Below are 23,181 nucleotides of genomic sequence, written 5' to 3' on the forward strand. Positions count from 1 at the left end.
GAAGGTCTCCCCTGAGCCTCCTCTTCTGCAGGCTAAGCAACCCCAGCTCCCTCAGCCTCTCCTCCCAGGGCTGTGCTCCAGACCCCTCCCCAGCTTTCTTGCCCCTGAGCCTCCTCTTTCACTCAGGCAGAAGTGTTTCCCACCTCTCCCACCCCTCCCCTTCAAACTCCAGCAGAACTTTCTCAGCTCTCAGACCTTTTCCAACCATTGCACTCAGAGGGAGGTTGAAAATTCATGATCTGAGCCCAGCTGGGTGCTTGGAGAGGGGGAAATAAACATGCTAACAGGAGGAGGCAAGGCAGACGTTGGGAAGTTAATCTTGCTGCAGGAACGAGGAGTCAGAGGGGGTGGGGTGGGAGGCTGCTGCTTTGGGGCCATGATGAAGCACAGAGGCTCAGCCTGGAGCTACATCACCTCTGCCAGAGCATGGAGGAGCTGCAGGACCTGAGCCTGTGTTAGAATGGAATAAACCAGGTTGGGAGAGACCTTCGAGATCATTGTGGCCAACCTATCAACTACTCCAACACCACCTAATCAACTAACCCATGGCACCAAGCACCCCAGCAAGTCTCCTCCTGAACACCTCCAGGGATGGGGACTCCACCACCTCCCTGGGCAGCACATTCCAATGGCCAATCTCTCCTGCTGGGAAGAATTTCTTCCTCACCTCCAGCCTGAACCTCCCCTGGCACAGCTTGAGACTGTGTCCTCTTGTTCTGATGCTGCTTGCCTGGCAGAAGAGACCAACCCCCACCTGGCTCCAACCTCCCTGCAGGGAGTTGCAGAGAGCAAGAAGGTCTCCCCTGAGCCTCCTCTTCTCCAGGCTAAGCAACCCCAGCTCCCTCAGCCTCTCCTCCCAGGGCTGTGCTCCAGACCCCTCCCCAGCTTTCTTGCCCTTCTCTGGACACCTTCCAGCAGCTCAACCTCTTTCCTAACCTGAGGGGCCCAGAACTGGACACAGGACTCCAGGTGTGGCCTCAGCAGTGCTGAGCACAGGGCACAAGGACTTCCCTGCTCCTGCTGGCCACACTCTTCCTGCTGCAGGCCAGGATGCCCTTGGCCTTCTTGGCCCCCTGGGCACATTGCAGGCTCCTGTTCAGCTGCTGTCCACCAGCACCCCCAGGTCCCTCTCTGCCTGGCTGCTCTCAGCCACTCTGCCCCCAGCCTGTAGCACTGCCTGGGGTTGTTGTGGCCAATGTGCAAAACCTGGCACTTGGATGTGTTCAATCTCCTGCCCTTGGCCTCTGCCCATCTGTCCAGCCTGGCAAGGTTCCTCTGCAGAGCTCTCTCACCCTCTAACAGACCAACTCCTGCCCCCAGCTTGCTGTCATCTGCAAATTCACTGATGATGGATTCCATCCCCTCCTCCAGATCATCAATAAGGATGTTGAACAGGCTGGGGCCCAGCACTGCTCCCTGGGGCACACCACTGGTGCCTGGCTGCCAGCTGGCTGTGACACCATTCACCACCACTCTCTGGGCTCAGCCTCCAGCCAGTTCCTCACCCAGCTCAGGGTTGCTGCTGTCCAAGCCTGGGGCTGACAGCTTGGCCAGGAGGTTGCTGTGGGGGATGGTGTTTGGGAGGTAGATCTGGACTGGGGCAGATAGAGGCCTGGGCAAGGAATGGCTGCAGAGCAGTCTGGAGGCAAAGGACTTAGTGCCATGGCCCAGTTGATTAGACAAGGTTGGGTGATTGGTTGGCCTTGATGATCTTGGGGGTCTCTTCCAACCTGGTTGATTCTGTTATTCTGTGACTTGGGGGTGTCAGGTGGTGACAAACTCCCCAGGAGCCAGCAGTGGTCCCTGGCAGCCCAGAGCCAGCCCTGTGCTGAGCTGCAGCCAGAGCAGGCAGAGCAGCAGCACAGGGAGGGGATTCTGCCCTCTGCTCTGCTCTGCTCAGCCCCCACCTGCAGCACTGCCTCCAGCTCTGGGGCCCCCAGCACAAGAAGGACCTGGAGCTGCTGGAGAGGCTCCAGAGGAGGCCACAGAGAGGATCAGAGGGATGGAAATCCTCCCCTGTGAGGACAGGCTGAGAGAGTTTGGGCTGTTCAGCCTGGAGAAGAGAAGGCTCCAGGGAGACCTTAGAGCAACTTTCCAGTACCTGAAGGGGCTCCAGGAGAGCTGGGGAGGGACAGGGGGTGCCAGGATGAGGGACAATGGCTTTGAGCTGGGAGAGGGGAGATAGAGACTGGAGAGGAGGAAGAAATTCTTTAGAATGAGGCTGGGGAGACTCTGGCACAGGTTGCCCAAGGATGTCCCCTCCCTGGAGGTGTTGAAGGCCAGGCTGGATGAGGCTTTGAGCCACCTGTGCTGGTGGGAGGTGTCCCTGGGCATGGCAGGGGGGTTGGAACTGGATGACCTTGAAGGTCCCTTCCAACCCAAACCCATTCTGTGAAGTTCCTTCTGCAAATTCCCTTACCCAGCCACTTCTCCACATGCTGGACATCAGGGGTCCTGCCAGGCCCAAAGACACACAGACAGCAGCAGAGAGCAGAAGGAACATTGGGCAGGACCCATCCAGGCACAGCTCCATGTCTGGAGGAAGCATGTCCTTGAGCACAAGCTGAAGGCATCTGATCAGTTTTCCACCCACTGTGGTCCCTGGGGAGTCAGGAGGTGAAGCCCAAGCCCAGGAGGTGAAGCCCAATCCAAGGAGGTGAAGCCCAATCCAAGGAGGTGAAGCTCAAGCCCAGGAGGTGAAGCCCAAGCCAAGGAGGTGAAGCCTAAGCCCAGGAGGTGAAGCCCAATCCAAGGAGGTGAAGCTCAAGCCCAGGAGGTGAAGCCCAAGCCAAGGAGGTGAAGCCTAAGCCCAGGAGGTGAAGCCCAATCCAAGGAGGTGAAGCCCAACCCAAGGAGGTGAAGCCCAATCCAAGGAGGTGAAGCCCAAGCCCAGGAGGTGAAGCCCAATCCAAGGAGGTGAAGCCCAAGCCAAGGAGGTGAAGCCCAAGCCCAGGAGGTGAAGCCCAATCCAAGGAGGTGAAGCCCAAGCCCAGGAGGTGAAGCCCAAGCCAAGGAGGTGAAGCTCAAGCCCAGGAGGTGAAGCCCAATCCAAGGAGGTGAAGCCCAAGCCCAGGAGGTGAAGCCCAAGCCCAGGAGGTGAAGCCCAATCCAAGGAGGTGAAGCCCAAGCCCAGGAGGTGAAGCCCAAGCCAAGAAGGTGAAGCCCAATCCAAGGAGGTGAAGCCCAAGCCCAGGAGGTGAAGCCCAAGCCCAGGAGGTGAAGCCCAAGCCCAGGAGGTGAAGCCCAAGCCAAGGAGGTGAAGCCCAAGCCCAGGAGGTGAAGCCTAAGCCAAGGAGGTGAAGCCCAAGCCCAGGAGGTGAAGCCCAAGCCCAGGAGGTGAAGCCCAATCCAATGAGGTGAAGCCCAAGCCCAGGAGGTGAAGCCCAAGCCCAGGAGGTGAAGCCCAATCCAATGAGGTGAAGCCCAAGCCCAGGAGGTGAAGCCCAATCCAATGAGGTGAAGCCCAAGCCCAGGAGGTGAAGCCCAAGCCAAGGAGGTGAAGCCCAAGCCCAGGAGGTGAAGCCCAAGCCCAATCCAATGAGGTGAAGCCCAAGACCAGGAGGTGAAGCCCAAGCCCAATGCAATGAGGTGAAGCCCAAGCCCAGGAGGTGAAGCCCAAGCCAAGGAGGTGAAGCCCAAGCCCAGGAGGTGAAGCCCAAGCCCAATGCAATGAGGTGAAGCCCAAGCCCAGGAGGTGAAGCCCAAGCCAAGGAGGTGAAGCCCAGTCCAAGGAGGTGAAGCCCAATCCAAGGAGGTGAAGCCCAAGCCCAATCCAATGAGGTGAAGCCCAAGCCCAGGAGGTGAAGCCCAGTCCAAGGAGGTGAAGCCCAATCCAATGAGGTGAAGCCCAAGCCCAGGAGGTGAAGCCCAGTCCAAGGAGGTGAAGCCCAATCCAATGAGGTGAAGCCCAAGCCCAATCCAATGAGGTGAAGCCTAAGCCCAGGAGGTGAAGCCCAAGCCCAGGAGGTGAAGCCCAAGCCCAATCCAATGAGGTGAAGCCCAAGCCCAGGAGGTGAAGCCCAAGCCCAGGAGGTGAAGCCCAATCCAATGAGGTGAAGCCCAAGCCCAGGAGGTGAAGCCCAAGCCAGGGAGGTGAAGCCCAAGCCAGGGAGGTGAAGCCCAATCCAATGAGGTGAAGCCCAAGCCAAGGAGGTGAAGCCCATGCCAGGGAGGTGAAGCCCAAGCCCAGGAGGTGAAGCCCAATCCAAGGAGGTGAAGCCCAAGCCAGGGAGGTGAAGCCCATGCCAGGGAGGTGAAGCCCAAGCCCAGGAGGTGAAGCCCAAGCCAAGGAGGTGAAGCCCAATCCAAGGAGGTGAAGCCCAAGCCAGGGAGGTGAAGCCCAAGCCAAGGAGGTGAAGCCCAAGCCCAAACCCAGGAGGTGAAGCCCAACCCAAGGAGGTGAAGCCCAAGCCCAGGAGGTGAAGCCCAAGCCAAGGAGGTGAAGCCCAATCCAAGGAGGTGAAGCCCAAGCCCAGGAGGTGAAGCCCAACCCAATGAGGTGAAGCCCAAGCCCAGGAGGTGAAGCCCAACCCAATGAGGTGAAGCCCAAGCCCAGGAGGTGAAGCCCAAGCCCAGGAGGTGAAGCCCAAGCCCAAACCCAGGAGGTGAAGCCCAATCCAAGGAGGTGAAGCCCAAGCCCAAGCCCAGGAGGTGAAGCCCAATCCAAGGAGGTGAAGCCCAAGCCAAGGAGGTGAAGCCCAAGCCCAGGAGGTGAAGCCCAATCCAAGGAGGTGAAGCCCAAGCCCAGGAGGTGAAGCCCAAGCCAAGGAGGTGAAGCCCAAGCCAAGGAGGTGAAGCCTAAGCCCAGGAGGTGAAGCCCAAGCCCAGGAGGTGAAGCCCAAGCCAAGGAGGTGAAGCCCAAGCCCAGGAGGTGAAGCCCAAGCCAAGGAGGTGAAGCCCAAGCCCAGGAGGTGAAGCCCAAGCCAAGGAGGTGAAGCCTAAGCCCAGGAGGTGAAGCCCAAGCCCAGGAGGTGAAGCCCAATCCAAGGAGGTGAAGCCCAAGCCCAGGAGGTGAAGCCCAATCCAAGGAGGTGAAGCCCAATCCAAGGAGGTGAAGCCCAAGCCCAGGAGGTGAAGCCCAAGCCAAGGAGGTGAAGCCCAAGCCCAGGAGGTGAAGCCCAAGCCCAGGAGGTGAAGCCCAAGCCAAGGAGGTGAAGCCCAAGCCCAGGAGGTGAAGCCCAAGCCAAGGAGGTGAAGCCCAAGCCCAGGAGGTGAAGCCTAAGCCCAGGAGGTGAAGCCCAAGCCAAGGAGGTGAAGCCCAAGCCAAGGAGGTGAAGCCCAATCCAAGGAGGTGAAGCCCAAGGCCAGGAGGTGAAGCCCAATCCAAGGAGGTGAAGCCCAATCCAAGGAGGTGAAGCCCAAGCCCAGGAGGTGAAGCCCAATCCAATGAGGTGAAGCCCAAGCCCAGGAGGTGAAGCCCAATCCAAGGAGGTGAAGCCCAAGCCCAGGAGGTGAAGCCCAATCCAAGGAGGTGAAGCCCAAGCCCAGGAGGTGAAGCCCAAGCCCAGGAGGTGAAGCCCAATCCAAGGAGGTGAAGCCCAAGCCCAGGAGCTGAAGCCCAAGCCCAGGAGGTGAAGCCCAAGCCAAGGAGGTGAAGCCCAAGCCCAGGAGGTGAAGCCTAAGCCAAGGAGGTGAAGCCTAAGCCCAGGAGGTGAAGCCCAATCCAAGGAGGTGAAGCCCAATCCAATGAGGTGAAGCCCAAGCCCAGGAGGTGAAGCCCAATCCAAGGAGGTGAAGCCCAATCCAATGAGGTGAAGCCCAATCCAAGGAGGTGAAGCCCAAGCCCAGGAGGTGAAGCCCAATCCAAGGAGGTGAAGCCCAAGCCCAGGAGGTGAAGCCCAAGCCAAGGAGGTGAAGCCCAAGCCCAGGAGGTGAAGCCTAAGCCAAGGAGGTGAAGCCCAATCCAATGAGGTGAAGCCCAATCCAAGGAGGTGAAGCCCAAGCCCAGGAGGTGAAGCCCAATCCAAGGAGGTGAAGCCCAATCCAATGAGGTGAAGCCCAATCCAAGGAGGTGAAGCCCAAGCCCAGGAGGTGAAGCCCAAGCCAAGGAGGTGAAGCCCAAGCCCAGGAGCTGAAGCCCAAGCCCAGGAGGTGAAGCCCAAGCCAAGGAGGTGAAGCCCAAGCCCAGGAGGTGAAGCCTAAGCCAAGGAGGTGAAGCCCAATCCAATGAGGTGAAGCCCAATCCAAGGAGGTGAAGCCCAAGCCCAGGAGGTGAAGCCCAATCCAAGGAGGTGAAGCCCAATCCAATGAGGTGAAGCCCAATCCAAGGAGGTGAAGCCCAAGCCCAGGAGGTGAAGCCCAATCCAAGGAGGTGAAGCCCAAGCCCAGGAGCTGAAGCCCAAGCCCAGGAGGTGAAGCCCAAGCCAAGGAGGTGAAGCCCAAGCCCAGGAGGTGAAGCCTAAGCCAAGGAGGTGAAGCCTAAGCCCAGGAGGTGAAGCCCAAGCCCAGGAGGTGAAGCCCAAGCCCAGGAGGTGAAGCCCAAGCCAAGGAGGTGAAGCCCAAGCCCAGGAGGTGAAGCCCAAGCCGAGGTGAAGCCCAAGCCCAGCTCCTCCCTCTCAAGGCACAACAGAAAATCAGAGGAGGGGGAAAAAAAGCCACAACAAAGAGCCCAAGAGCAAACCCACAGCTGCCCACCTCAAGCCAGGGCTAAAGCCTTTGTGCTGAGACCTGCAATCCCCCTGCCTGCTCCACCAGGAGGGAGGCTCTGAAGCTCCTGCTGATCCATGGTTACAGCTCAGGGGCAGCTGAATGTTCCCCTGCTGCAGCACACCAGCAGCAATTTGTCTTGCAGGGGTTTAGGAGCCTTGCCTCGAGGGCCCAGCGTTTACAGCCTTTGTTTGAGCAGGATTCTGCAGGGCTGCAAGAGCTTGCTGTGGGCTTTGAGCTGGGCTTTGCTCAGCTTGCCAACCAAGTCCTCCAGCCCCTCAGTGCCCTGCCAGTCAACGCAGCAAGATCGGTGAAACAGCCTCCTCCAGGGCTCTCCACGCTGCTGCTGGTACAAGACTAAACAAAGCCCTTAAAAAGCACCAAAAATGCCCTGATTTGGGCATTCAAAGCTGCCAAACAACTCACTCAGGAGGCAGAGCCTGAGACGACCCACGGTGAGGTCCGTGAGAGGCTGGCACCAGGCACTGCCAGCCCAGCCCCAGCCCTGGGCTGAGCCCCAGCAGGGTGGGCAGCAGGGGCAGGGAGGGGATTCTGCCCTCTGCTGTGCTCTGCTCAGACCTCCCCTGCAGGGCTGGGGCAGCTCTGGAGCCCTCAGCACAGCCAGGGAGCTGGGGGAGCAGGGCCAGAGGAGGCCACAGCAGTGCTGGCAGGGCTGGAAGCCCTCTGCTGGGAGCCAGGCTGAGAGAGTTGGCCTTGGGCAGCCTGCAGAGGAGAAGGCTCCAGGGAGAGCTTCTGGTGGCCTTGCAGTGCTTCAAGGGCCCAGCAGAGAGCTGGGGACAGAGCTTTGAGCAGGGCCTGGTGGGACAGGACAAGGGGGGATGGTTGGGAAGTGAGAGATTGAGAGTGGAGAGAAGGGCAAAGCACAAGCCCTGGCACTGCCAGCCCTTGTCAAAAGTCCCTTCCTGATCTCTTCCTGATAGCAGTGGGAAGAGATCAATGAAAAACATGAAAGAGGAGCAGGGAGGTGATGGAGAGCACAGCCCTGGGAGGAGAGGCTGAGGGAGCTGGGGTTGCTTAGCCTGCAGAAGAGGAGGCTCAGGGGAGACCTTCTTGCTCTCTGCAACTCCCTGCAGGGAGGTTGGAGCCAGCTGGGGGTTGGTCTCTTCTTCCAGGCAAGCAGTACCAGAACAAGAGGACACAGTCTCAAGCTGTGCCAGGGGAGGTTTAGGCTGGGGGTGAGGAGGAAGTTCTTCCCAGCAAGAGAGATTGGCCACTGGGATGTGCTGCCCAGGGAGGTGGTGGAGTCCCTGGAGGTGTTCAAGAAAGGATTGGATGTGGCACTTGGTGCCATGGTTTAGTTGTCAGGAGGGGTTGGGTGCCAGGTTGGGCTTGATGATCCCTGAGGTCTTTTCCAACCTTATGGATTCTATGACTCTATGAAATGTTTGGCACTGAGGGTGGGGAGAGCCTGGCCCAGGCTGCCCAGAGAGCTGGGAGCTGCCCCATGCCTGGCAGCACTGCAGGGGAGGTGGTTTGGGGCTGTGAGCAGCCTGCTCTGGCTGGGGCTGTCCCTGCTGGCTGCAGGGGGCTGCACTGGAGGAGCTTTGGAGGTTTCCCCCAACCCAACTCAGTCTGTGCTTCTGTATCCCAGCACACCACAAATCCTCTTCCAGAGCAGCAGGAGGTCTTCATCAGGCTGAGCTTTAGCTTCCTCCTGCACCACCTTTCCTTCTCAGCCACTCTTTAGCTGCTGCTGCAGTTTCTATTTGACAGATAAGGAGTCACAAGCTTGGCAAAGGAGCTGTGTGCAGAATGCAATCAGCTTGCTAGAGGTGGGCTGCAGTCCCCCTCCCTGCTCTGGCTGGGATCCCCAAATCAGCAGGCAGGAGCCTGTTTCCTTGATGTCTGACATCAGAAGGGCATTGCCTGGCCAAGCCCAGGGGAGAGGAAGATGAAAACCCAGCCGTGTCAGCCCGACGCTGACAAGCAGGGATGGCTCAGGAAGGCTTCTACAACAACCACCTCGGCACACAGCAGCTGCTGTGGCTGGGGCTTTCCTCACTCCTCTTTAGTTGCTGGGAAACCACAGCTGCCCGAGAAGGGCCAGGAGGAGGAGCAGAGGGCTGGAGCTGCTCTGCTGTGAGCACAGACTGAGGGAGTTGGGGTTGTGCAGGCTGGAGAGGAGAAGGCTCCCAGGAGACCTCATTGTGGCCTCCCAGGATCTGAAGGGGGCTCCAAGAAAGCTGGGGAGGGACTTTTGAGGGTGTCAGGGAGGGATAGGACTGGGGTGGATGGAGCAGAACTAGAAGTGGGGAGATTGAGATTGGCTGTGAGGAAGAAGTTGTTCCCCAGGAGGGTGGTGAGAGCCTGGCACAGGCTGCCCAGGGAGGTGGTGGAAGCCTCCTGCCTGGAGGTGTTTGCAGCCAGGCTGGAGGTGGCTGTGAGCAACCTGCTGCGGTGTGAGGTGTCCCTGCCCATGGCAGGGGGTTGGGGCTGGCTGAGCCTTGAAGTCATAGAATCACAGAATCAATAAGGTTGGAAAAGACCTCAGAGATCATCAAGTCCCACCTGGCACCCAACACCTCCAGACAACTAAACCATGGCACCAAGTGCCACATCCAATCCCCTTTTGAACACCTCCAGGGATGGAGATTCCACCACCTCATTCCAGTGGCCAATTCCTCTCTCTGGGAAGAACTTTCTCCTCACCTCCAGCCTAAACCTCCCCTGGCACAGCTTGAGACTGTGTCCTCTTGTTCTGCTGCTGCTTGCTTGAGAGAAGAGACCAATTCCCAGCTGGCTCCAACCTCCCTTCAGGGAGTTGCGGTGAGCAAGAAGGTCTCCCCTGAGCCTCCTCTTCTGCAGGCTAAGCAACCCCAGCTCCCTCAGCCTCTCCCTGTGCTCCAGGTCCCTTCCAACCCTGACACTTCTGTGATTCTGAGGCATCTCAGTCCCTTCTGCTCTTGATTCTTCTTCACTGACAGAAGGCTAAACTGCCAGCATTGACTCCATCCAGTGGCAGCAGGGAAGTGAGATGAGACTGAGGTCCCCTGGATGGGAAAATTAGAGGTGAAGCCCCCACTGCTGCCCCTCTCACTGCTGGGCTTCTTTAAAGACCCAGAACTCAGCAGTGCCACTAAGAACCTGTCTTGAACACATGGCTGGCACCAAGGGTTGGCTCTTCCCTTCCCCCAGAGCTCATCCTTCACATGACAGGCAGGAGATGGAGAGCCAAAGAAACAAAACCACTTCAATAAAAGAAGAGTGGAGAGGAATTGGAGAATGGGAGGGGTTGGAAGGGACCTCTGGAGATCACAGAGAGTTAGGGGTTGGAAGGGACCTCTGGAGATCACAGAGAGTTAGGGGTTGGAAGAGACCTCTGGAGACCACAGAATCAGAGAGAGTTAGGGGTTGGAAGGGACCTCTGGTGGTCACAGAATCAAAGAGAGTTAGGGGTTGGAAGGGACCTCTGGTGATCACAGAATCAAAGAGAGTTAGGGGTTGGAAGAGACCTCTGGAGACCACAGAATCACAGAGAGTTAGGGGTTGGAAGGGACCTCTGGAGATTACAGAGAGTTAGGGGTTGGAAGGGACCTCTGGAGATCAGAGAGTGTTAGGGGTTGGAAGAGACCTCTGGAGACCACAGAATCAGAGAGAGTTAGGGGTTGGAAGGGACCTCTGGTGGTCACAGAATCACAGAGAGTTAGGGGTTGGAAGAGACCTCTGCAGATCACAGAATCACAGAGAGTTAGGGGTTGGAAGGGACCTCTGGAGATTACAGAGAGTTAGGGGTTGGAAGGGACCTCTGGTGGTCACAGAATCAAAGAGAGTTAGGGGTTGGAAGGGACCTCTGGAGACCACAGAATCAAAGAGAGTTAGGGGTTGGAAGGGACCTCTGGAGATCACAGAGAGTTAGGGGTTGGAAGGGACCTCTGGAGACCACAGAATCAAAGAGAGTTAGGGGTTGGAAGGGACCTCTGGAGATCACAGAGAGTTAGGAGTTGGAAGGGACCTCTGGAGATCACAGAATCACAGAGAGTTAAGGGTTGGAAGGGACCTCTGGGACCACAGAGAGTTAGGGGTTGGAAGGGACCTCTGGAGATCACAGAATCACAGAGAGTTAGGGGTTGGAAGAGAACTCTGGAGATCACAGAATCACAGAGAGTTAAGGGTTGGAAGGGACCTCTGGGACCACAGAGAGTTAGGGGTTGGAAGGGACCTCTGGAGATCACAGACTCAGAGAGATTTAGGGGTTGGAAGGGACCTCTGGGACCACAGAGAGTTAGGGGCTGGAAGGGACCTCTGGAGATCACAGAGAGTTAGGGGTTGGAAGGGACCTCTGGGACCACAGAGAGTTAGGGGTTGGAAGGGACCTCTGGAGACCACAGAGAGTTAGGGGTTGGAAGGGACCTCTGGAGATCACAGACTCAGAGAGATTTAGGGGTTGGAAGGGACCTCTGGGACCACAGAGAGTTAGGGGCTGGAAGGGACCTCTGGAGATCACAGAGAGTTAGGGGTTGGAAGGGACCTCTGGAGGTCACAGAATCAGAGAGTTAGGGGTTGGAAGGGACCTCTGGAGATCACAGAACCATAGAATCAGAGAGAGTTAGGGGTTGGAAGGGACCTCTGGAGACCACAGAATCAGAGAGAGTTAGGGGTTAGAAGGGACCTCTGGTGATCACAGAATCAAAGAGAGTTAGGAGTTGGAAGGGACCTCCTGAGGTCATCCAGTCCAAGCCCCCTGTCACAGCAGGGTCCCCCAGGGCAGGTGGGGCCTTGAGTCCATCCCACCACCACCTTCCCTCAGAGACCAGCAGCAGCCAAGGCAGGATGGCAAAGCCAGGCAGGAAGATCCCCAAAGCAGCCTCGCCCACGATGCTAATAAAAAGGTAGAGCAATGACTCAGGCAGGCTCCACAACACAGGGAGCAGCACAGCAGCTGCTGCTATTTTTGCTGTTTGGATAGCACCAGTCCCACCACCCACCCACCACCACCTCCAAGCTCTTCCCCAACGCCTGGCATCCTTCTGCCTCTCTCCTCTGACCACCTGCAACCCCCTCCAGATGTTTCCTGCAGCAGCAGAGTCCTTCCCAAAGGGTCAGGAGCGGCTGAGCAAGCCCAAAGTGCTGCTCTTGGTGTGAGGCAGGGTAAAAATGGAAGTGATCACCTTGGCAGGTCCTGCTGGGATGTCACAAAGCAGAATGAAGTATTTACTACTAACTCCCACATTTCTCATCTCCAGCCCTAAAACTGGCAACAGATTTGAGCTGATCACTTCCCCCACAGCATCCACAGGCAGCCTCTGAGCAGCCCAGGCTTTTGTGCCACCCAGCCAAAGCTCTGGACTCTGGGGACACACAGCAAGTGGTGCTCAAAGGCCACCAGGAAGGACATCCATGAAAACCTCTACTTGGGGGCCACAGAAAGGTCTCAGTTGGAAGGGACCTTGAGGCTCATCCAGTTCCAACCCCCTGCCATGAGCAGGGATACCTCCCACCAGCACAGGCTGCTCAAGGTCTCATCCAGCCTGGTCTTGAGCACCTCCAGGGAGGAGGCAGCCACAGCCTCCCTGGGCAGCCTGTGCCAGGCTCTCCTCACCCTCACTAAAGAATTTCTTCCTCATCTCCAGCCTCAATCTCCTCTCTCCCAGCTCAAAGCCATTGTTCCTTGTCCTGGCACTCCCAGCCCTTGTCAGAAGTCCCTTCCTGATAGCAGTGGGAAGAGATCAATGAAAAACATGAAAGAGGAGCAGGGAGGTGATGGAGAGCACAGCCCTGGAAAGAGAGGCTGAGGGAGCTGGGGTTGCTTAGCCTGGAGAAGAGGAGGCTCAGGGGAGACCTTCTTGCTCTCTGCAACTCCCTGCAGGGAGGTTGGAGCCAGGTGGGGGTTGGTCTCTTCTGCCAGGTAAGCAGCAGCAGAACAAGAGGACACAGTCTCCAGCTGTGCCAGGGGAGGTTTAGGCTGGAGTTGAGGAGAAAGTTCTTCCCAGCAAGAGAGATTGACCACTGGAATGTGCTGCCCAGGGAGGTGGTGGAGTCCCCATCCCTGGAGGTGTTCAAGAGGGGATTGGATGTGGCACTTGGTGCCATGGTTGAGTTGTCAGGAGGTGTTGGGTGATAGCTTGGACTTGATGACCTGAGCTCTTTCCCAGCCTTATTGTTTCTGTGAATCTATGATTTCCAAGGATGAAGTGTCCACAACTTCTCTGGGCAAGCTGTGCCTCATCACCCTCATAGTCCCTGGAGGTGTTCAAGAGAGGATTGGATGAGGCACTTGGAGCCATGGTTTAGTTGTCAGGAGGTGCTGGGTGACAGCTTGGGCTTGATGATCTCTGAGCTCTTTCCCAGCCTTACTGATTCTCTGATTCTTTAAGAGGGATGAGCAGAGAAAGCCACCTGGAGGGATGCAGAGCGCCAAGAAGCCTTCTCCAAAGGTTGTGCCAGCTCAGGGGCACTCATGGGGCTTGGGGCCAGCTGGGAGCTAGCAAGTGGGAGGAAAAAGCCAAGCAGCCAAGCCAGGAGCATCCATCTGGGCTGCACCTCTCATCCCCACGTCTGCCTGGCAAAAAGCAGGAAAAAGAAGAAGCCACAACAAAGCCTCTGCCCTCCAGGGTCACAAAAAACATATGGTCTGGAGTCAGCAGGATCAGACTTTTAATGCAGTTCAATTATTTAATGAGAGAGCTGTGAGCAGGAGCTGTGACACTGAGGAGCCTCCTGCAAGCCAAAGCCAGCCCTGAGCAGCAAGGGCAGAGTGTCTCATCAGCAGGCTGGAGACACTGTGACCAGCATGGAGGGGGCAGTGGGGGGTGAGAGGAGACATGGCAGGAAGGGTGGAAGGTTGATGCTTCCAGCCACACTTAGAATCATAGAATCAACCAGGTTGGAAAAGACCTCAGGGATCATCAAGTCCAACCTGTCACCTTACTGAAGGAGTTGGGGCTGTTCAGTCTGGAGAGGAGAAGGCTCTGAGGTGACCTCATTGTTTCATAGTTTCATAGTTTCATTCAGGGTTGGAAGGGACCACAAGGATCAGCCAGTCCCAACCCCCCTGCCATGGGCAGGGACACCCCACACTAGATCAGCCTGGCCAGAGCCTCAGCCAGCCTGGCCTTAAACACCTCCAGGGCTGGGGCCTCAACCACCTCCCTGCACAACCCACTCCAGGGCTTCACCACTCTCATGGGGAAGAACTTCCTCCTCCCCTCCAGCCTGAATCTCCCCACCTCCAGCTTCATTCCATTCCCCCTAGTCCTATCACTACCTGAGAGCCTGAGCAGTCCCTCCCCAGCCTTCCTGTAGCCCCCTTCAGATCCTGGAAGGCCACAATGAGGTCACCTCAGAGCCTCCTCTTCTGCAGACTGAACAGCCCCAACTCCTTCAGTCTGTCCTCACAGCAGAGCAGCTCCAGCCCTCTGCTCCTCCTCCTGGCCCTACTCTGGACACCTTCCAGCACCTCCACATCCCTCTTGTAATAGGGGCTCCAGAACTGGACACAGTACTCCAGGTGGGGTCTCCCCAGAGCTGAGCAGAGGGGGAGGATCACCTCCCTTGCCCTGCTGGCCACACTTCTCCTCCTGCAGCCCAGGCTCTGCTTGGCTTTGTGGGCTGCAAGTGCACACTGAGAGCTCCTGTTGAGCTTTTTGTCCACCAGCACCCCCAAGTCTCTCTCCTCAGGGCTGCTTCCCAGCCAGTCACTGCCCAGCCTGGATTTGTGCCTGGGATTGCCTCGACCCAGCTGCAGGACCCTGCACTTGCTCTTATTGAACTTCATGAGGTTGGCTTGTGCCCACCTCTCCAGCCTGTCAAGGTCCCTCTGGATGGCCTCCCTTCCCTCCAGCCTGTCTGCTGCCCCACACAGCTTGGTGTCATCAGCAAACTTTGTGGCCTTCCAGTATCTGAAGGGGCCTACAGGAAGGCTGGGGAGGGACTGCTCTGGATATCAGGGAGTGATAGGAGTAGGGGGAATGGAATGAAGCTGGAGGTGGGGAGATTCAGGCTAGATGTGAGGAGGAAGTTCTTCCCCATGAGAGTGGTGAAGCCCTGGAATGGATTGTCCAGGGAGGTGTTTAAGCCCCAGCCCTGGAGGTGTTTAAGGCCAGGCTGGCTGAGGCTGTGGCCAGGCTGATCTAGTGTGGGGTGTCCCTGCCCATGGCAGGGGGGTTGGAACTGGCTGATCCTTGTGGTCCCTTCCACCCCTGACTGATACTAGGATATTATGATACTATGATGGGGACTCCACCACCTCCCCGGGCAGCACATCCCAGTGGCCAAGTACAACGAGTATCCTGCAGGAGCAATGAATTCCCCAAGGGATTAGGAGTCTTTCCCCTCAATTTCCTCCCTCTCTGTGCCACCACCTCCTGGCATAATGTATGGAGATGTTGTGAGCTGCTCTCAGCAGGAGCCTTGAGGTCGGGGCTCCCTCCGTGTGGCTGGAGCAGCAGGTTGCAGCATAGATCACCGGCTCATTTCCTGCTCTGGCTGATGATTAGCCATCTGCTGGTCTCTAAACCACTTAATGCTCAGCTGAATGCTCAAATGCCTGCCTTCCAGGGAGTGTGTTTCACCCCCCCCCCCCCCAGGAAGGTATCACCATACCTGGAGTTAGTCAAGGCTTGAGATACTTCCTGCAGGCAGTGGCAGATGCAGGCGCTGCCTGCACACGATGCCAGCTCCCTACAGCAGCAGGAAGTCAGCACTCTGCCTGACATCAAACACATCAATCACCCTGCTCCTCAGCCAGTCTGCAGCCCTCTCCTGTCTTGAAACCTCCTCCAAGCCGTGGGTGACTTTCCTGCAGCCAGATCCTGCGCTGGGAGGTTCGTCAGGGGGGTCACAGGCTCACAGATCACAGGGTAGGAGGGGTTGGAAGGGACCCCTGGAGAGCTTCCAGTCCAAGCCCCCTGCCAGAGCAGGACCACAGAATCCAGAACAGATCCAACAAGAACTCTTCCAGACAGGGCTGGGAAGGCTCCAGAGGAGACTCCACAACCTCTCTGGGCAGCCTGCTCCAGGCCTCTGGGACCCTCACAGTGCAGAAGTTCCTCCTCATGGTGAGGTGGAGCCTCCTGTGCTGTGGTTTCCATCCATTGCCCCTTGGACTGTCCCAGGGCACAGTGAGCAGAGCCTGGCCCTGTCCCCTCCCTCCTGACCCCCAGCCCTCAGCTATTGATAGGCATTGATCAGATCCCTCTCAGCCTTCTCCTCTCCAGACTGAACAGCCCCAGGGCTCTCAGCCTCTCCTCCCCAGGCATTGTTCCCCTCCCCTCCCCTCCCCTCCCCTCCCCTCCCCTCCCCTCCCCTCCCCTCCCCTCCCCTCCCCTCTCCTCTCCTCTCCTCCCCTCTCCTCTCCTCTCCTCTCCTCTCCTCTCCTCTCCTCTCCTCTCCTCTCCTCTCCTCTCCTCTCCTCTCCTCTCCTCTCCTCTCCTCTCCTCTCCTCTCCTCTCCTCTCCTCTCCTCTCCTCTCCTCTCCTCTCCTCTCCTCTCCTCTCCTCTCCTCTCCTCTCCTCTCCTCTCCTCTCCTCTCCTCTCCTCTCCTCTCCTCTCCTCTCCTCTCCTCTCCTCTCCTCTCCTCTCCTCTCCTCTCCTCTCCTCTCCTCTCCTCTCCTCTCCTCTCCTCTCCTCTCCTCTCCTCTCCTCTCCTCTCCTCTCCTCTCCTCTCCTCTCCTCTCCTCTCCTCTCCTCTCCTCTCCTCTCCTCTCCTCTCCTCTCCTCGTCCCTTCCAACCCCTACCACTCTGGGATGCTATGATCCCATCCCCACCCCCCAGAGGGCCTGGCTGCCTGCTGTGCTTTCCGTCCCTCCCCACAGCACTTTCCTTCAGCACCTACAGAACAACAGGAGACTTCTCATTCCCTGCCTCCCTCCTCACGGGGTAGGAGATGGTCGGTGGATCCTGGAGCAATCTGCAAACATTAATTAAGGCTCAGCAGAATGCCTGAGTGGAAGGTAGCTGCAATTATGTCCCTAATTATATTAATTCTGCTGCAGGGTGGCAAGCCATTATTTGGAATCTATTATAGAACCAAACCAAACCTCTGTTGATGATTACATGTTCAGCCTGCAACTAAGTGGGGCTCCCTGGCTTGACTGATGGCTGGGCTAGAAATGAAGAGGAAAAAGGAAACACCCAGAAAAATGCCCTCAAAGTCCTGCCAGAGACAGCCCTACCCCTGCCCCCACTCTGGGTTTGCAGTTTGAGTCCCTCCTCCCAGCCTCCCCCTGACTCGAGTGCAGCAGGAACAGAGTGGCCCAGGTGAACCTCACCCAGGCTCAACAAGAGGGAGTGCAGGGCTCTGCACCGGGGCTGGAGCAACCCTCACAGGAACCAGCAGTGTGCCCAGGGGGCCAAGAAGGCCAAGGGCATCCTGGCCTGCAGCAGGAAGAGTGTGGCCAGCAGGAGCAGGGAAGTCCTTGTGCCCTGTGCTCAGCACTGCTGAGGCCACACCTGGAGTCCTGTGGCCAGTTCTGGGCTCCTCAGGTTAGGAAAGAGGTTGAGCTGCTGGAAGGTGTCCAGAGAAGGGCAAGGAGGCTGGGGAGCCCTGGGAGGAGAGGCTGAGGGAGCTGGGGTTGCTTAGCCTGCAGAAGAGGAGGCTCAGGGGAGACCTTCTTGCTCTCTGCAACTCCCTGCAGGGAGGTTGGAGCCAGGTGGGGGTTGGTCTCTTCTGCCAGGCAAGCAGCACCAGAACAGGAGGACACAGTCTCAAGCTGTGCCAGGGGAGGTTTAGGCTGGAGGTTAGTAAGGATTTCTTCATAGAAAGAGAGATTGGCCACTGGGATGTGCTGCCCAGGGAGGTGGTGGAGTCTCCATCCCTGGAGGTGTTTAGGAAGAGCCTGGATGAGGCCCTTGGTGCCATGGTTGAGTTGATCAGATGGTGCATTCTATTCTATTCTATTCTATTCTATTCTATTCTATTCTATTCTATTCTATTCTATTCTATTCTATTCTATTCTATTCCATTCCATCCCATCCCATCCCATCCCATCCCATCCCATCCCATCCCATTCCATCCCATCTTCTTCCAACCCCTACCATTCTGTGCTTCTGTGACTAAACTCCAATCCAGCACATTCCAGTGGCCAACCTCTCTTGCTGGGAAGAGACCATCCAGCCCAACCCCCCTGCCAAAGCAGGATCACCCAGGGCAGGTCACACAGGAACACATCCATGTGGGTCTTGGTCTCCAGAGCAGGAGACTCCACAACCTCTCTGGGCAGCCTGCTCCAGGGCTCCAGCACCCTCACACCAAAGAAAGTTCTCCTGATGTTGAGGTGGAACCTCCTGGGTTCCAGCTTGTACCCTTGTCCTGTCACTGGGCACCACCACAAAGAGCCTGGCCCCTCCATCCTGACCCCCAGCCCTCAGATATGGATAGACATTGCTCAGATCACCTCTCAGCCTTCACTTCTCCAGACTAAGCAGCCCCAGGGCTCTCAACCTTTCCTGACAGGAGAGATGCTCAGCTCCCCTCTGTTGGCCTCTCTCCAGCAGACCCCTGGGAGCCCCAGCCTGGACTCAACTCCTCACAGCCATCCCCCTCGCTCCAGGCAGCTGCAGGGCAGCACTCCCCAGAAACCAAACCCAAGGGGCTGTCAAACCCCCAAGCAGAAAGAACCTCCCATGATTTGTTTCCTGAACCAGGAGGTCCCTCTGAAGATCCTCATCCTCCCCAGGCTGGGGAGTTGATGGCTGGGGCTGGGCAGCACAGCTCCAGGTCAGCCTGAAAAGGATCTGAGGGTGGCCTTCCCAGCACTGGGTATTGATGGAGCTGGGAGGCTTGAGTGCTGAGGCAGCAGTGAGGAGCACTCCTCACAGCAGTCTCCTGCCAGCTCCTAAAGCCCAAAGCCATTTGTCAAATGAAAAGAGAAAGAAAGAAATACCTAAATCCCTGTGGCCCAGCTCAGAGAAGCTTGGCTGGACCCAGCTGATCACCCACAAGGCAGCAAAGGGCTGCTCCCTGCAGCCTGTCCTCTGCAGCCTGTCCCCAGCAGGAGACCAGTTAGGGGCCTGCCCTCACCACTGAATCTTCACCTACCTCACCTCAGCCACCCTTGCATCTTCTCAGTTTATAATTGAGGCTGCTGGAGGCCTGCAGCAGGCTGCCCAGAGAGGCTGTGGAGTCTCCTCCTCTGGAGAGCTTCACAGAATCCCCAAGGTTGAAGGAGACCTCAAAGGTCATCAAGTCCAACCTGTCACCACAGACCTCATGACTAAACCATGGCACCAAGTGCCACATCCAATCCCCTATGGAACACCTCCAGGGATGGGGACTCCACCACCTCCCTGAGCAGCACATCCCAGTGGCCAACAACTCTCTCTGGGAAGAACTTTCTCCTCACCTCCAGCCTAAAGGTTGCTCAAAGATCATCAAGTCCAACCTATCACCCAACACCATCTGATCAACTCAACCATGGCCCCAAGGGCCTCATCCAGGCTTTTCCTAAACACCTCCAGGGATGGGGACTCCACCACCTCCCTGGGCAGCACATCCCAGTGGCTAACAACTTTCTCTATGAAGAACTTTCTCCTCACCTCCAGCCTAAACCTCCCCTGGCACAGCTTGAGACTGTGTCCTCTTGTTCTGCTGCTGCTTGCCTGGCAAAAGAGACCAACCCCCACCTGGCTCCAACCTCCCTGCAGGGAGTTGCAGAGAGCAAGAAGGTCTCCCCTGAGCCGCCTCTTCTCCAGGCTAAGCAACCCCAGCTCCCTCAGCCTCTCCTCCCAGGGCTGTGCTCAAGGCCTCTCCCCAGCCTCGTTGTGCTTCCACCTCCCCTGCCCATTGTGCTGCTGGGCAAGCTGCTGTGGGTGCCCTGCTTGAGCAGGGGGTTGGACTGGATGATGCCCAGAGACCTCTTCCAACCCCCTCCCCACATGGTGGGATTCTGGGATCAACCAACCAAACACATCCTCCTTAGAGACCACCTCCTCAGAGAGCCCCCCTTGGCTTGGACTACCTACCCAGCTCCTGCCTCAGAAACCAGTCCCACAGCTGCCCTCTTTCATTGCCATTGCCCTGCAGGCTCTCCACACTCTGCTCAATTTGTCTCTGCTTCCTTTTTCCTTCCAAGGAGATGCTCCAAAGACAGAGGGTGGAAAACCACAAGCTGTGTGGCAATTGCCTCTTATCTCCCTCCTCACCTCTGGAAGGACACTGCCTGGCCCTGTGTTGGAAGGTGCCACACATTTGGTTGGAAAAGAGCTCCAAGCTCATCCAGCCCAACAGTAAACCATGTCCCTAAGCACCAGGTTCACAGGCTGCTTGTACACCCCCAAGGATGGTGACTCCACCACTGCCCTGGGCAGACCATTCCCATGTTTGAGAACCTTCTCTGTGAAGAAATATTTCCCAGCATCCATCCTGAGCCTCCCCTGCTGCAGCTTGGAACCATTTCTCCTGATCCTGTTACTTGCCACCAAGGAGAAGAGGCTGGGCCCCTGCTCACTCCAACCTCCCTTCAGGGAGCTGTAGAGACCAATGAAGTCTCCCCTCAGATACCTTTCCTCCAGACCAGTTTTGTCCCTACCTCAAAGTATGTTCAAGTCTTGGGCAGCCTGATCTAGTTGAGAGATGTCCCTGCTGGCTGCAGGGTAGTTGGGCAAGATGAACTTTGAGGGACCCTTCCAACCCAGTGCAATCTGTGAACTGATCAAAAGTGTTCCAAGAGAAGAGTTTCCAAAGCATCTCCATTTTCCAGTGGGAAATTATCACAGGGTTCTGCTTCAGCTACAGGGTATGAGTTTGAGGAGATGAAGAGTCAAGGAAGTGGAGAGTCAAGGAGGTGAAGAGTCAAGAGGGTGAAGAGTCAAGAAGGTGAAGAGTCAAGAGGGTGAAGAGTCAAGAGGATGAAGAGTCAAGAGGGTGAAGAGTCAAGAGGGTGAAGAGCCAAGAGGGTGAAGAGTCAAGAAGGTGAAGAATCAGGAAGGTGAAGAGTCAAGAGGGTGAAGAGTCAAGAGGATGAAGAGTCAAGAGGGTGAAGAGCCAAGAGGGTGAAGAGTCAAGAAGGTGAAGAATCAGGAAGGTGAAGAATCAGGAAGGTGAAGAGTCAAGAGGGTGAAGAGTCAAGAGGGTGAAGAGTTAAGAAGGTGAAGAGTCAAGAGGGTGAAGGGTCAAGAGGTTGAAGGGTCAAGAGGCTGAAGAGTCAAGAGGGTGAAAATTCAAGAGGGTGAAGAGTCAAGAGGGCGAAGAGTCAAGAAGGTGAAGAGTTAAGAGGGTGAAGAGTCAAGAAGGTGAAGAGTCAAGAGGGCGAAGAGTCAAGAGGGTGAAGAGTCAAGAGGGTGAAGAGTCAAGAGGGTGAAGAGTCAAGAGGGTGAGGAGTCAAGAGGGTGAGGAGTCAAGAAGGGTGAAAAGCCAAGAAGGTGACACCAAACCAAAGCATTTCCAGACTGATTTACATCAGGAAAAGTTCTAACACCACACATAATAAATAAACCTAATAAATTCAGTGTGAGTGCCCCAGGAGGCGGAAGGGCTGAGTATCAACCACGACCTGATCCACCTCCTGCAAACCAAAACTGCAAGGGAGGCCCAGCCCTGACTGAAGCAAAGTGTGGACCTTCTCTACACCAGACGCCAAGAAGTTTGGAGGGCTCTGGCACACAGCCAGGCTGATGAAGGTTAGCCAGAGCAGGAGGACACAGTCTCCAGCTGTGCCAGGGGAGGTTTAGGCTGGAGGTGAGGAGAAAGTTCTTCCCAGCAAGAGAGATTGGCCACTGGGATGTGCTGCCCAGGGAGGTGGTGGAGTCCTCATCCCTGGAGGTGTTTAGGAAGAGCCTGGATGAAGCCCTTGGTGCCATGGTTTAGTTAGTCAGGAGGTGTTGGGTGAGAGGTTGGACTTGATGATCTCTGAGGTCTTTTCCAGCTTGCTTGATTCTGTGATTCTGGGTGCTCAAAGGGTCACTTCCACCTCCAAGGAACCACAAAGAGTGATGGATTGGCAACCCCTTCCCACCAGCTTGTGTCACTGTCCAGACAGCTTCACTTCCCTCGCAGTCCCTGGCCAGTCCTGCTGCCAGCACCACAGCCAGCTCCTGTCTCAGCTAAGTCTTGGCCAGCCCTCCACTCGAACCCCGCAGCACATGGCCCTTTGGACTGCAGCTGCAGCACCAAGGAGCCACTTGCCTGCTGGTGCTGTGCAGAGCTGCTCTATCAATCCCTGCAGACAAGATAAATTGGGCTATCTGCTGCAAGACAAACACCAATAAAAAGGGCTCAGGTGCCCACATCCTGACCACATCCCATTTCAGGCTCCTAAATCAAAGAGATGTGACAATAAAAGGCCCTGCAGAGCTGCTGGCTCCTGCTGAAGGAGCCTGTTCTCCACAAGCCTGAAGCTCCCAAATGAAATAAGGTGAGAGAAGCAGCCCATGACCCCAGGCTGTGCACACTGCCCAGCTGCCCCAGGGATTTATTTGGCATCTCTTAAGGTCTCCATAGAATCATAGAATCAGCCAGGTTGGAAAAGATCTCAGAGATCATCAAGTCCAACCTGGCACCCAACACCTCCTGACAACTAAACCATGGCACCAAGTGCCACATCCAATCCCCTCCTGAACACCTTCAGGGATGGGGACTCCACCACCTCCCTGGGCAGCACATCCCAGTGGCAAATTCCTGTTTTTGGGAAGAACTTTCTCTTCACCTCCAGCCTAAACCTCCCCTGGCACAGCTTGAGACTGTGTCCTCTTGTTCTGCTGCTGCTTGCCTGGCAGAAGAGACCAACCCCCACCTGGCTCCAACCTCCCTGCAGGGAGTTGCAGAGAGCAAGAAGGTCTCCCCTGAGCCTCCTCTTCTCCAGGCTAAGCAACCCCAGCTCCCTCAGCCTCTCCTCCCAGGGCTGTGCTCCAGACCCCTCCCCAGCTTTCTTGCCCTTCTCTGGACACCTTCCAGCAGCTCAACCTCTTTCCTAACCTGAAGAGCCCAGACCTGGACACAGGACTCAAGGTGTGGCCTAACCAGTGCTGGAAAAACTGCTTTGGAAAGGCTACTGCAGGACCAGCCAGGTGATGCTCCTTGTATCCAGCCTTCTCCTTCACCAGCTTGATGACCCTCTCCCACCCAGCCAGGATCCAGCAATTAGCTGCCAATTTAATCTCAGCTTTTATTCCCCAACTTGACTGTAGTCACAGTCACCTCAACAGCCAATGGCAGGACAAGAGTTGGGGCTGTTCAGCCTGGAGAAGAGAAGGCTCCAGGGTGACCTCAGAGCAGACTTCCAGTGGCTGCAGGAGAGCTGGGAGTGATAGGACCAGGGAGAATGGCTGGGAGCTGGGAGAGGAGAGATTGAGACTGGAGATGAGGAAGAAATTCTTGACAATGAGGGTGGAGAGCCACTGCCACAGGTTTGCTAGGGAGGTTGTGGATGTCTCTTCCCTTGAGGTGTTGAAGGCCAGGCTGGTCGAGGCCTTGAGCAACTCAGGCTGGTGGGAGGTCTCCCTGCCCATGGCAGGGGGTTGGAACTAAATGAGCTTTGAGGTCCCTTCCAACCTAACCCCTTCATGATTTTATGAAAGAAGAAAATCTAACCTCAGTGCAGGCACCAAGTGACCCCTAAATACATTCAATCATCCCAACC

General features: G+C 56.7%; 1 protein-coding gene across 1 annotated transcript in view; it reads right to left on the reverse strand.

Annotated features, from left to right (window-relative positions):
* Nucleotides 1–23,181, reverse strand: part of LOC137458491 (acid-sensing ion channel 2-like) — a 137,125-nt gene that overhangs the window by 105,203 nt on the left and 8,741 nt on the right.

The sequence above is a fragment of the Melanerpes formicivorus genome, unplaced genomic scaffold, assembly GCF_026170545.1.
Source record: "Melanerpes formicivorus ecotype bairdi unplaced genomic scaffold, bMelFor1.0.p_v2 SCAF_253, whole genome shotgun sequence".
Taxonomy (NCBI): Eukaryota; Metazoa; Chordata; class Aves; order Piciformes; family Picidae; genus Melanerpes; species Melanerpes formicivorus.